Source organism: Nerophis lumbriciformis, linkage group LG35, assembly GCF_033978685.3.
Source record: "Nerophis lumbriciformis linkage group LG35, RoL_Nlum_v2.1, whole genome shotgun sequence".
NCBI lineage: Eukaryota > Metazoa > Chordata > Actinopteri > Syngnathiformes > Syngnathidae > Nerophis > Nerophis lumbriciformis.
Window position 1 is genome coordinate 17,989,552 of NC_084582.2, and position 9,117 is coordinate 17,998,668.

Below are 9,117 nucleotides of genomic sequence, written 5' to 3' on the forward strand. Positions count from 1 at the left end.
ATAGTACACACTGACAAAAAAGCAATAATCCAGCGCTGGCAAATAGACTTGATTAGAAATAGAAACTGGTGCAGGAAACTTAACAGAAAGTGAAGGTGCAGCAAAACAAAGAGTCCAACAGGTAGTAGAACCAAAATAAGAGCACCAGGACAGGAAATGATACAAACACAGAAAAATATCTAACCAAACTGTCATGGAGCATCCATCCCTCCATCGATTTTGCACCGCTTGTCCCTTTCGATGACAATACATTTGTAAACATTACTGGCGATTAAATATAGTATGTGGGCCATGAGGAACAGTAAGAATATGTATTATATTCCTATCAGTGATGGAGCAGTAAAGAGTTTGTGGTAAAATTTCATATGAAGTACCCTGCCATTCATTAATTGACATTTTATATGTTTCTTCACACAAAACACTCTTAAAGCTGGCTCGAGATGAATAAAGAATGGGCGGTAAAAAAAGCAAAAATGCCACCCCGGCCACCCACCTCGCCATGCTTACCAGCTGCCAGCAGCAGGACTGACACCTGCACCTGCACTTGGTCCTGTGGGCCAATCGGATAGCAATCCAAGAGTCAACGAAGTGCACCCTTACAGCCCTTATGCTCGGATGAGCCGTCGCATGTTTGTCGACCTGGTGTTTAGGCCTCCACCAGAGCCAGAGTTGGAAGGCGAACCTGGCCTGGGCTACTACGGCAGACTATGAAAGGTGCACCACAGGGCCCAACAGACCTTCAATGTGGCCACTCACACTGGTGTATGAATGTTTGGTGGTGATCCAAAAGGCCGTTGGCAGCCATGTTTCGGTCAGCAGAGCTCAAATTTAACCGTGGCAATTGCGGCAAATCCGCGACCGCCCTCGTTTTTTCGCCGTAATGGCCAAAAAATTGACCAACATTTGCGGCAAGAACATGCCGTGACCACCCTTGACTTTTTACTTGTTAATGGACGAGGGATGTAACGGTAATTGGTATAACGATCATTTGCGATAAAATTCCCGACAGTTAGTAATACCGTTGAATTTTTTAATTACCGAAAAACCGTCATTTATTAATGTATTTGCGGCAACTCGAAGTCAGGCGCATGCGCACTAGCGGTGTTTGGCTTGATAATCATGGCGGACCAACGACACAGACTTTGCTGCGGAGATTTCCCCTCTTAAACGGAGCCAAGCGCTTGGTTTAACGTAATTTTTCCTTGCTTCCCGGCGTGCATTGAAGAGCGCACTGCTGTGTTTAGATGGAGACGGGTAACTATATTGGAGACAGACGCACTTATCCCCACGCTAAAAGTCAACATCGAAGGAGAAAACTATTTGATGTTTTGCAGCAGGCGATGTGTCATGAACTTGTTTATAAAGTCTTTACTTTGTTTACTGGGATGTTCACTTTTCCTTTATCTAACAGTATCAGTGTTCAAATAACATCAATACTAGCTAAAATGTTTTGTCATCTCATCAAACTGAACACAGGCTGTGAAGATTGTGTATTCGATGCGAGAGGGATCACTCCGGCTTTTTTTTGTTGGCCAAACTGTTGTACTGAAACACTAGGGAGGCGTTGGAGAATAACAAAGGTTGTTTATTAGACTTCATCTTCATTAGCCAAACTGCTTTGTGTTTTATTTTGATATTAAAAGTAAACATCAAGTTTTTTTTTACATTAATTGTGTTTTTTCATGTCAAATTTCATGTTAATGGATACATATAAATGTACATAACTTAAATAAAAACTAAAAACTCTATCAAAATGGAAAAATAGAGATAAAGGCATCATGTAATGCCAACAAGCTGACAAGTTGATGTTATTAAAGAATAAAACAACCTAATATCTGTCTATAAATATATGAATAATGTTTATCTATAGTCTATTTATTAGACATTACAAATTACATGATGGTATTACGTTCACACCCCAACACTGTTTTACTTAATCGGTAATCATGCGTGTCCCAATGATCCTAGGAGCTATGTTGTCCGGGGATTTCTATGCCCCCTGGTAGGGTCTCCCAGGGCAAACTGGTCCTAGGTGAGGGATCAGACAAAGAGCAGCTCGAAGACCTCGATGAAGAACACAAACAAAGGACCCAGATTTTCCTCGCCCGGACGCGGGTCACCGGGGCCCCCCTCTGGAGCCAGGCCCGGGGGTAGCGCACGATGGCGAGCGCCTGGTGGCCGGGCCTGTCCCCATGGGGCCCGGCCGGGCACAGCCCGAAGAGGCAACGTGGGTCCCCCCTCCAATGGGCTCACCACCCATAGCAGGGGCCATAGAGGTCGGGTGCAGTGTGAGCTGGGCGGCAGCCGAGGGCAGGGCACTTGGCGGTCCGATCCTCGGCTACATAAGCTGGCTCTTGGGACGTGGAACGTCACTTCGCTGGGGGGGAAGGAGCCTGAGCTAGTGCGTGAGGTGGAGAAGTTCCGGCTAGATATAGTCGGACTCACTTCGACGCACAGCAAGGGCTCTGGAACCACTTCTCTTTAGAGGGGCTGGACTCTCTTCCACTCTGGCGTTGCCGGCAGTGAGAGGCGACGGGCTGGGGTGGCAATTCTTGTTGCCCCTCGGCTCAAAGCCTGCATGTTGGAGTTCAACCCGGTGGACGAGAGGGTAGCTTCCCTCCGCCTTCGGGTGGGGGGACGGGTCCTGACTGTTGTTTGCGTTTACGCGCCAAACGACAGCTCAGAGTACCCACACTTTTTGGATTCACTCGAGGGAGTACTGGAGAGTGCTCCCCCGGGTGATTCCCTCGTTCTACTGGGGGGACTTCAACGCTCATGTTGGCAGCGACAGTGAAACCTGGAGAGGTGTGATTGGGAAGAATGGCCGCCCGGATCTGAACCCGAGTGGTGTTCTGTTATTGGACTTTTGTGCTCGTCACAGATTGTCGATAACAAACACCATGTTCAAACATAAGGGTGTCCATATGTGCACTTGGCACCAGGACACCCTAGGCCGCAGTTCCATGATCGACTTTGTAGTTGTGTCATCGGATTTGCGGTCTCATGTTTTGGACACTCGGGTGAAGAGAGGGGTGGAGCTTTCTACCGATCACCACCTGGTGGTGAGTTGGCTGCGATGGTGGGGTAGGATGCCGGACAGACCTGGCAGGCCCAAACGCATTGTGAGGGTTTGCTGGGAACGCCTGGCAGAGTCTCCTGTCAGAGAGAGTTTCAATTCCCACCTCCGGAAGAACTTTGAACATGTCACGAGGGAGGTGCTGGACATTGAGTCCGAGTGGACGATGTTCCGTACCTCTGTTGTCGAGGTGGCCGATTGGAGCTGTGGCCGCAAGGTAGTTGGTGCCTGTCGTGGCGGTAATCCTAGAACCCGTTGGTGGACGCCGGCGGTGAGGGATGCCGTCAGGCTGAAGAAAGAGTCCTATCGGGTTCTTTTGGCTCATGGAACTCCTGAGGCAGCAGACAGGTACCGACAGGCCAAGCGGTGTGCGGCTTCAGCGGTCGCGGAGGCAAAAACTCGGACATGGGAGGAGTTCGGGGAGGCCATGGAAAAAGACTTCCGGACGGCTTCGAAGCAATTCTGGACCACCATCTGCCGCCTCAGGAAGGGGAAGCAGTGCAGTGTCAACACCGTGTATGGTGGGGATGGTGCTCTGCTGACCTCGACTGCGGATGTTGTGGATCGGTGGAGGGAATACTTCGAAGACCTCCTCAATCCTACCAGCACGTCTTCCTATGAGGAAGCAGGGCCTGGGGAATCTGTGGTGGGCTCTCCTATTTCTGGGGCTGAGGTTGCCGAGGTAGTTAAAAAGCTCCTCGGTGGCAAGGCCCCGGGGGTGGATGAGAACCGCCCGGAGTTCCTTAAGGCTCTGGATGTTGTGGGGATGTCTTGGTTGACAAGACTCTGCAACATCGCGTGGACATCGGGGGCGGTACCTCTGGATTGGCAGACCGGGGTGGTGGTTCCTCTCTTTAAGAAGGGAAACCGGAGGGTGTGTTCCAACTATCGTGGGATCACACTCCTCAGCCTTCCCGGTAAGGTCTATTCAGGTGTACTGGAGAGGAGGCTACGCCGGATAGTCGAACCTCGGATTCAGGAGGAACAGTGTGGTTTTCGTCCTGGTCGTGGAACTGTGGACCAGCTCTATACTCTCGGCAGGGTCCTTGAGGGTGCATGGGAGTTTGCCCAACCAGTCTACATGTGCTTTGTGGACTTGGAGAAAGCATTCGACCGTGTACCCCGGGAAGTCCTGTGGGGAGTGCTCAGAGAGTATGGGGTAACGGACTGTCTTATTGTGGCAGTTCGCTCCCTGTATAATCAGTGTCAGAGCTTGGTCCGCATTGCCGGCAGTAAGTCGGACACGTTTCCAGTGAGGGTTGGACTCCGCCAAGGCTGCCCTTTGTCACCGATTCTGTTCATAACCTTTATGGACAGAATTTCTAGGCGCAGTCAGGGCGTTGAGGGGATCTGGTTTGGTGGCTGCAGGATTAGGTCTCTGCTATTTGCAGATGATGTGGTTCTGATGGCTTCCTCCGGCCAAGATCTTCAGCTCTCACTGGATCGGTTCGCAGCCGAGTGTGAAGCGACTGGGATGGGAATCAGCACCTCCAAGTCCGAGTCCATGGTTCTCTCCCGGAAAAGGGTGGAGTGCCATCTCCGGGTTGGGGAGGAGATCTTGCCCCAAGTGGAGGAGTTCAAGTACCTCGGAGTCTTGTTCACGAGTGGGGGAAGAGTGGATCGTGAGATCGACAGGCGGATCGGTGCGGCGTCTTCAGTAATGCGGACGCTGTATCGATCCGTTGTGGTGAAGAAGGAGCTGAGCCGGAAGGCAAAGCTCTCGATTTACCGGTCGATCTACGTTCCCATCCTCACCTATGGTCATGAGCTTTGGGTCATGACCGATAGGACAAGATCACGGGTACAAGCGGCCGAAATGAGTTTCCTCCGCCGAGTGGCGTGGCTCTCCCTTAGAGATAGGGTGAGAAGCTCTGTCATCCGGGAGGAGCTCAAAGTAAAGCCGCTGTTCCTCCACATCGAGAGGAGCCAGATGAGGTGGTTCGGGCATCTGGTCAGGATGCCACCCGAACGCCTCCCTAGGAAGGTGTTTCGGGCACGTCCGACCGGTAGGAGGCCACGGGGAAGACCCAGGACACACTGGGAAGACTATCTCTCCCGGCTGGCCTGGGAACGCCTCGGGATCCCCCGGGAGGAGCTGGACGAAGTGGCTGGGGAGAGGGAAGTCTGGGCTTCCCTGCTTAAGCTGCTTCCCCCGCGACCCGACCTCGGATAAGCGGAAGAAGATGGATGGATGGATGGATGGTAATCATGATGTCAATATTGATAACATCCATCCATTTTCTACCGCTTGTCCTTTTCTGGGTCGCTAAATATTACTTTGGCCATAATTGGCAGCCCTAGATCTCATATATGAACACTATTTTTTATCTATTATATATATATATATATATATATATATATATATATATATATATAAAATCTCCTGCCTCAAAAGAAAATAATGTTTGCCTTGGTGCCCTTCTGACTTGCCTTGGTGCTCGTTAAAGGCAACACTTCCCTTGACCTTAAAAAGTTAAAATTTGAGGCCTTGGTCAGTCTGCCAAAACAAATATAGCTTACTAACATCAAAGTGTGAATGTGTACTGAATGAATGATGGGTTCTCAGTTCTCACTGTAAAGCGCTTTGAGTGTCTAAGAAAGTGCTATATAAATCTAACCCATTATTGTTAAAAATCCACATGCTCTGTCTCATAATGACTTTTTAAAATTGTACATCTCATAACAGCAATTGTCTCCTGGCATATTAAGGACATGGGTCGTGTGCTAGTTGAAGGTAGAATAACTTAAAATGATTCAGTCATGACTATCCACTTTTCTTTCAGTAAATACTGAAACTTAAAGTCCACGCAAGTGAACTTTTGAATGACGCAGTTACAGACAGTGTAGAGATTAGCAACAAAATATACTGGCTTCTTTCTCGACCCAAAAAAACATATTGGTGTCAATTTGCATAATCCTGCTAACAAAGAAACAACAATTACACCATCCCTGGAAGATCTTGCATGTCATCATTTTCTATTTACTGAGCTTCTCCTAGTATAACCGCAGTACTCAATCAAATAAGATGGATGTGATCGGGTGGGACCTCTTTTTCCTTCTTGTCAAGTTATGGGTACGCTTCATCCTGCGGTTGCCATGGATAGTTATTTACCAATCTTTATATTTTGTATTTGTGTTTGGAAAGGTTGATTAAAACTCAAGTCAGTCCTTGTAAACCCATAATTGAAAAATTGCTGAACTTACATTTTTGATATGCCATTTTAAAAATGAATGCCTATTTGCCACAATATTATTAGATTTAAGTACACAAAGTACCAGTGTGTTCTTTTGATCTTGTTGGTCCCTGTATGTCTATGGCTCCTAGAGCACACACGTCCTCAGGCGGTCTTGGGTGTTATGACTGTAAAATGGGTTATTTGATCAGACACGCGTACAAGTTACTAAGTGTTAGTTGTACATCTAGAAAGTCCCAAATTATCTTCCTTAGTTTTATTTTCACACTCTTTGCTGCATTTTGTAAAAGAGAGAGAGGCCTTTTTTAAATGTATGATATCCATGTTCATTATATTTTCTTCATTCCATTTGGTTTTACATGTTCTTATGTGAAAACATTCCAGGGATAGTCAATTATTCATTGTCACAGTTACACCTGTAGTCATTAAGGAGGGATCAAGAGCATGAAACTATAACTGTGATTGACTGGCAACCTAACCTGGGCTAAGCTTCAGCTGAACTGGATGAGCAGCAGAAACATTTATAGAAAATAAGACAGAATGAATATTTTTTGAAAATTTAAGTCAAATTGAACTTATTTAACCTCGACCTCGAGCCAACTGTTTCCTTTTAGACATCTAGAAAGCAAGGATCTTTCCCTGAAAAAATAAATGAAAAAATAAATAAATACATGGGCGTAGAAGTACATTCCAACCCGGATTTTGCATGCTTTTTTTGTGATGCCTGAATTTGTGGCAACTTTTTCAGAAAGTTGCAAAGTTTAGAGGCTTAATTATTTTGATTAACATTGAATGAACTAGAAGTTTTGTGATTTTTTTAAACAATGTTTTCATTGTTTCTTGTAACCATAACCTCAGGATTTTAACAAAATTTGGAAGGCTTAGGACTGTAGACAGGAACAGGCAGGGGCATAGAAATTAGTTTAAAATTGGAAGTGACACTAAAAAAATATATATATCGGGGTGTCAAACGATTTAAATATATAATCGCGATTAATCACATTTTGTTAATTGTTGACTCTAAACTAATCGACATACTATTTCATCATTAATGTGTACCCTAGACAGATAATTTTCAAGTATTTAATACCATGACTGGACATTTAGTTTTTTTCATAAAATGTTTTTAAACGCTGTGACTGAGTCTGTTTTGGCTTGGAACGCTCAAAATGAACGTGGGATGCTTTATTACCTCCGCCGCAGAAATTATGGCATCGCCAGGGTTTGTTTGGTTGTTTGTTAGCAACATAATTTAAAAAGTTCTGAACAAATAAAAAAAAAAATTCCTCTCACCTACTACCAAGTGGAACTTCACTTCCTGCTTGCTCTTTTGCGCCACCCCCCCCCCCATTGCAGACCCGCACTGAAGATTCGGGGAGATGTAGTTTATTTTCAGACCAGCTAAAGCAACAGAGCCTGAAAAAAACTACACTCACCAAGTTTTCGTTTGATACCTTTACACATCACGGCATTATTGAGAAGATTTTGAAACCGTAATACCGCTGTATCTACAATACCGTTACACCCCTACTTAAAAGATGAATACAGACAAACGGCAAAATGTTATTAAGATGTAATATTCAAGGTAGCGTTACCAACAGACCGTTCCAGACGGTGTGCTAGTGTTGCTCTCAGAACCTGCTCTCTCTTTTCTCTCTCTCTCACTGCTATGAAGGGAGAGGCCAAAATATACTTCTACAGTATATATTTTGTTGGGACAAATACGTCTGACACGTCTTCCCATCCCACCCAGTTACTACGCCTGGGGGGAACAAAAAGTAGATGACAATTGTGCTGTTTGAGTAATGCATAATTTATATATTGTTACACGTTGCTGTTCCTGCTTCATCTATACACAGTTGGCAAGCGCTTTTGAACCGCTCAGACACAAATTTGATTGACCAAAATGTGCCTAGAAGTTGCCGACATTGGACAAAGTCATGAGGTTTCACATAATTTGTGGGGATTGGTTGAATTTGCGTGATTTGGCGCAATCGCAAATGTCTGAGGGGACTGACAGTATTGTCGTCATTAGTTCAATCAATCAATCAATCAAAGTTTATTTATTATGCCCTACATCACTAGTGTCTCAAAGGGCTGCACAAGCCACAACGACATCCTCGGCTCAGATCCCACATCAGGGCAAGGAAAAACTCAACCCAATGGGCTACAATGAGAAACCTTAGTTCTGATGTATTGTACAACCAGTCAAATTAATAATTTCCTAAATCAGATTAAATACATTTTGGAATTTAGATTTTTCAAAGTTGCTACAAAAGCGTCATCTGTGGTGCTGACATTGTCGCAGGTACTAGCAGTGGTGTTTGTCATCCACTGATTGTTGTTGATGTGTTGGTAATGTGATTGCCAGCGGCTGCCTCACAGATGTTTTTCTTTCAGAAGTTTTTTTTAACTTGTCATCTTTTGATGATAAAATGATTAATGGCAAATTAACTTGCTTGTATCTAAAGTCCTATAGGGGTGTATTTTGCAGATAACTTTTTAAGCTAGCACACCAGTGCGAGTCGCCTCACAATTTTTGCACTAGTCGATGCATTGATCTGACCACTCTCCGTACACCAACCCACACCAACTTTCAGGTAACAATCTGCGGTAAAAGTAAAGGAGCATGTGCAGTCAAAATACATTGCGCTATTAATCCGTGTTACTTCATGATTAATGCTATGATTTTTGTGATTAATCACATACATTGTGTTTTTATATTGTTTTATATTGTGTTTTTATATTGTATATTTATATTGGCCTTTTTTATTGTGTGTAATTTCTGATATTTTAACTGTGTTGAGAAGCACTCTGGCTTGAAAACAAATGTTACTTACTCATCGT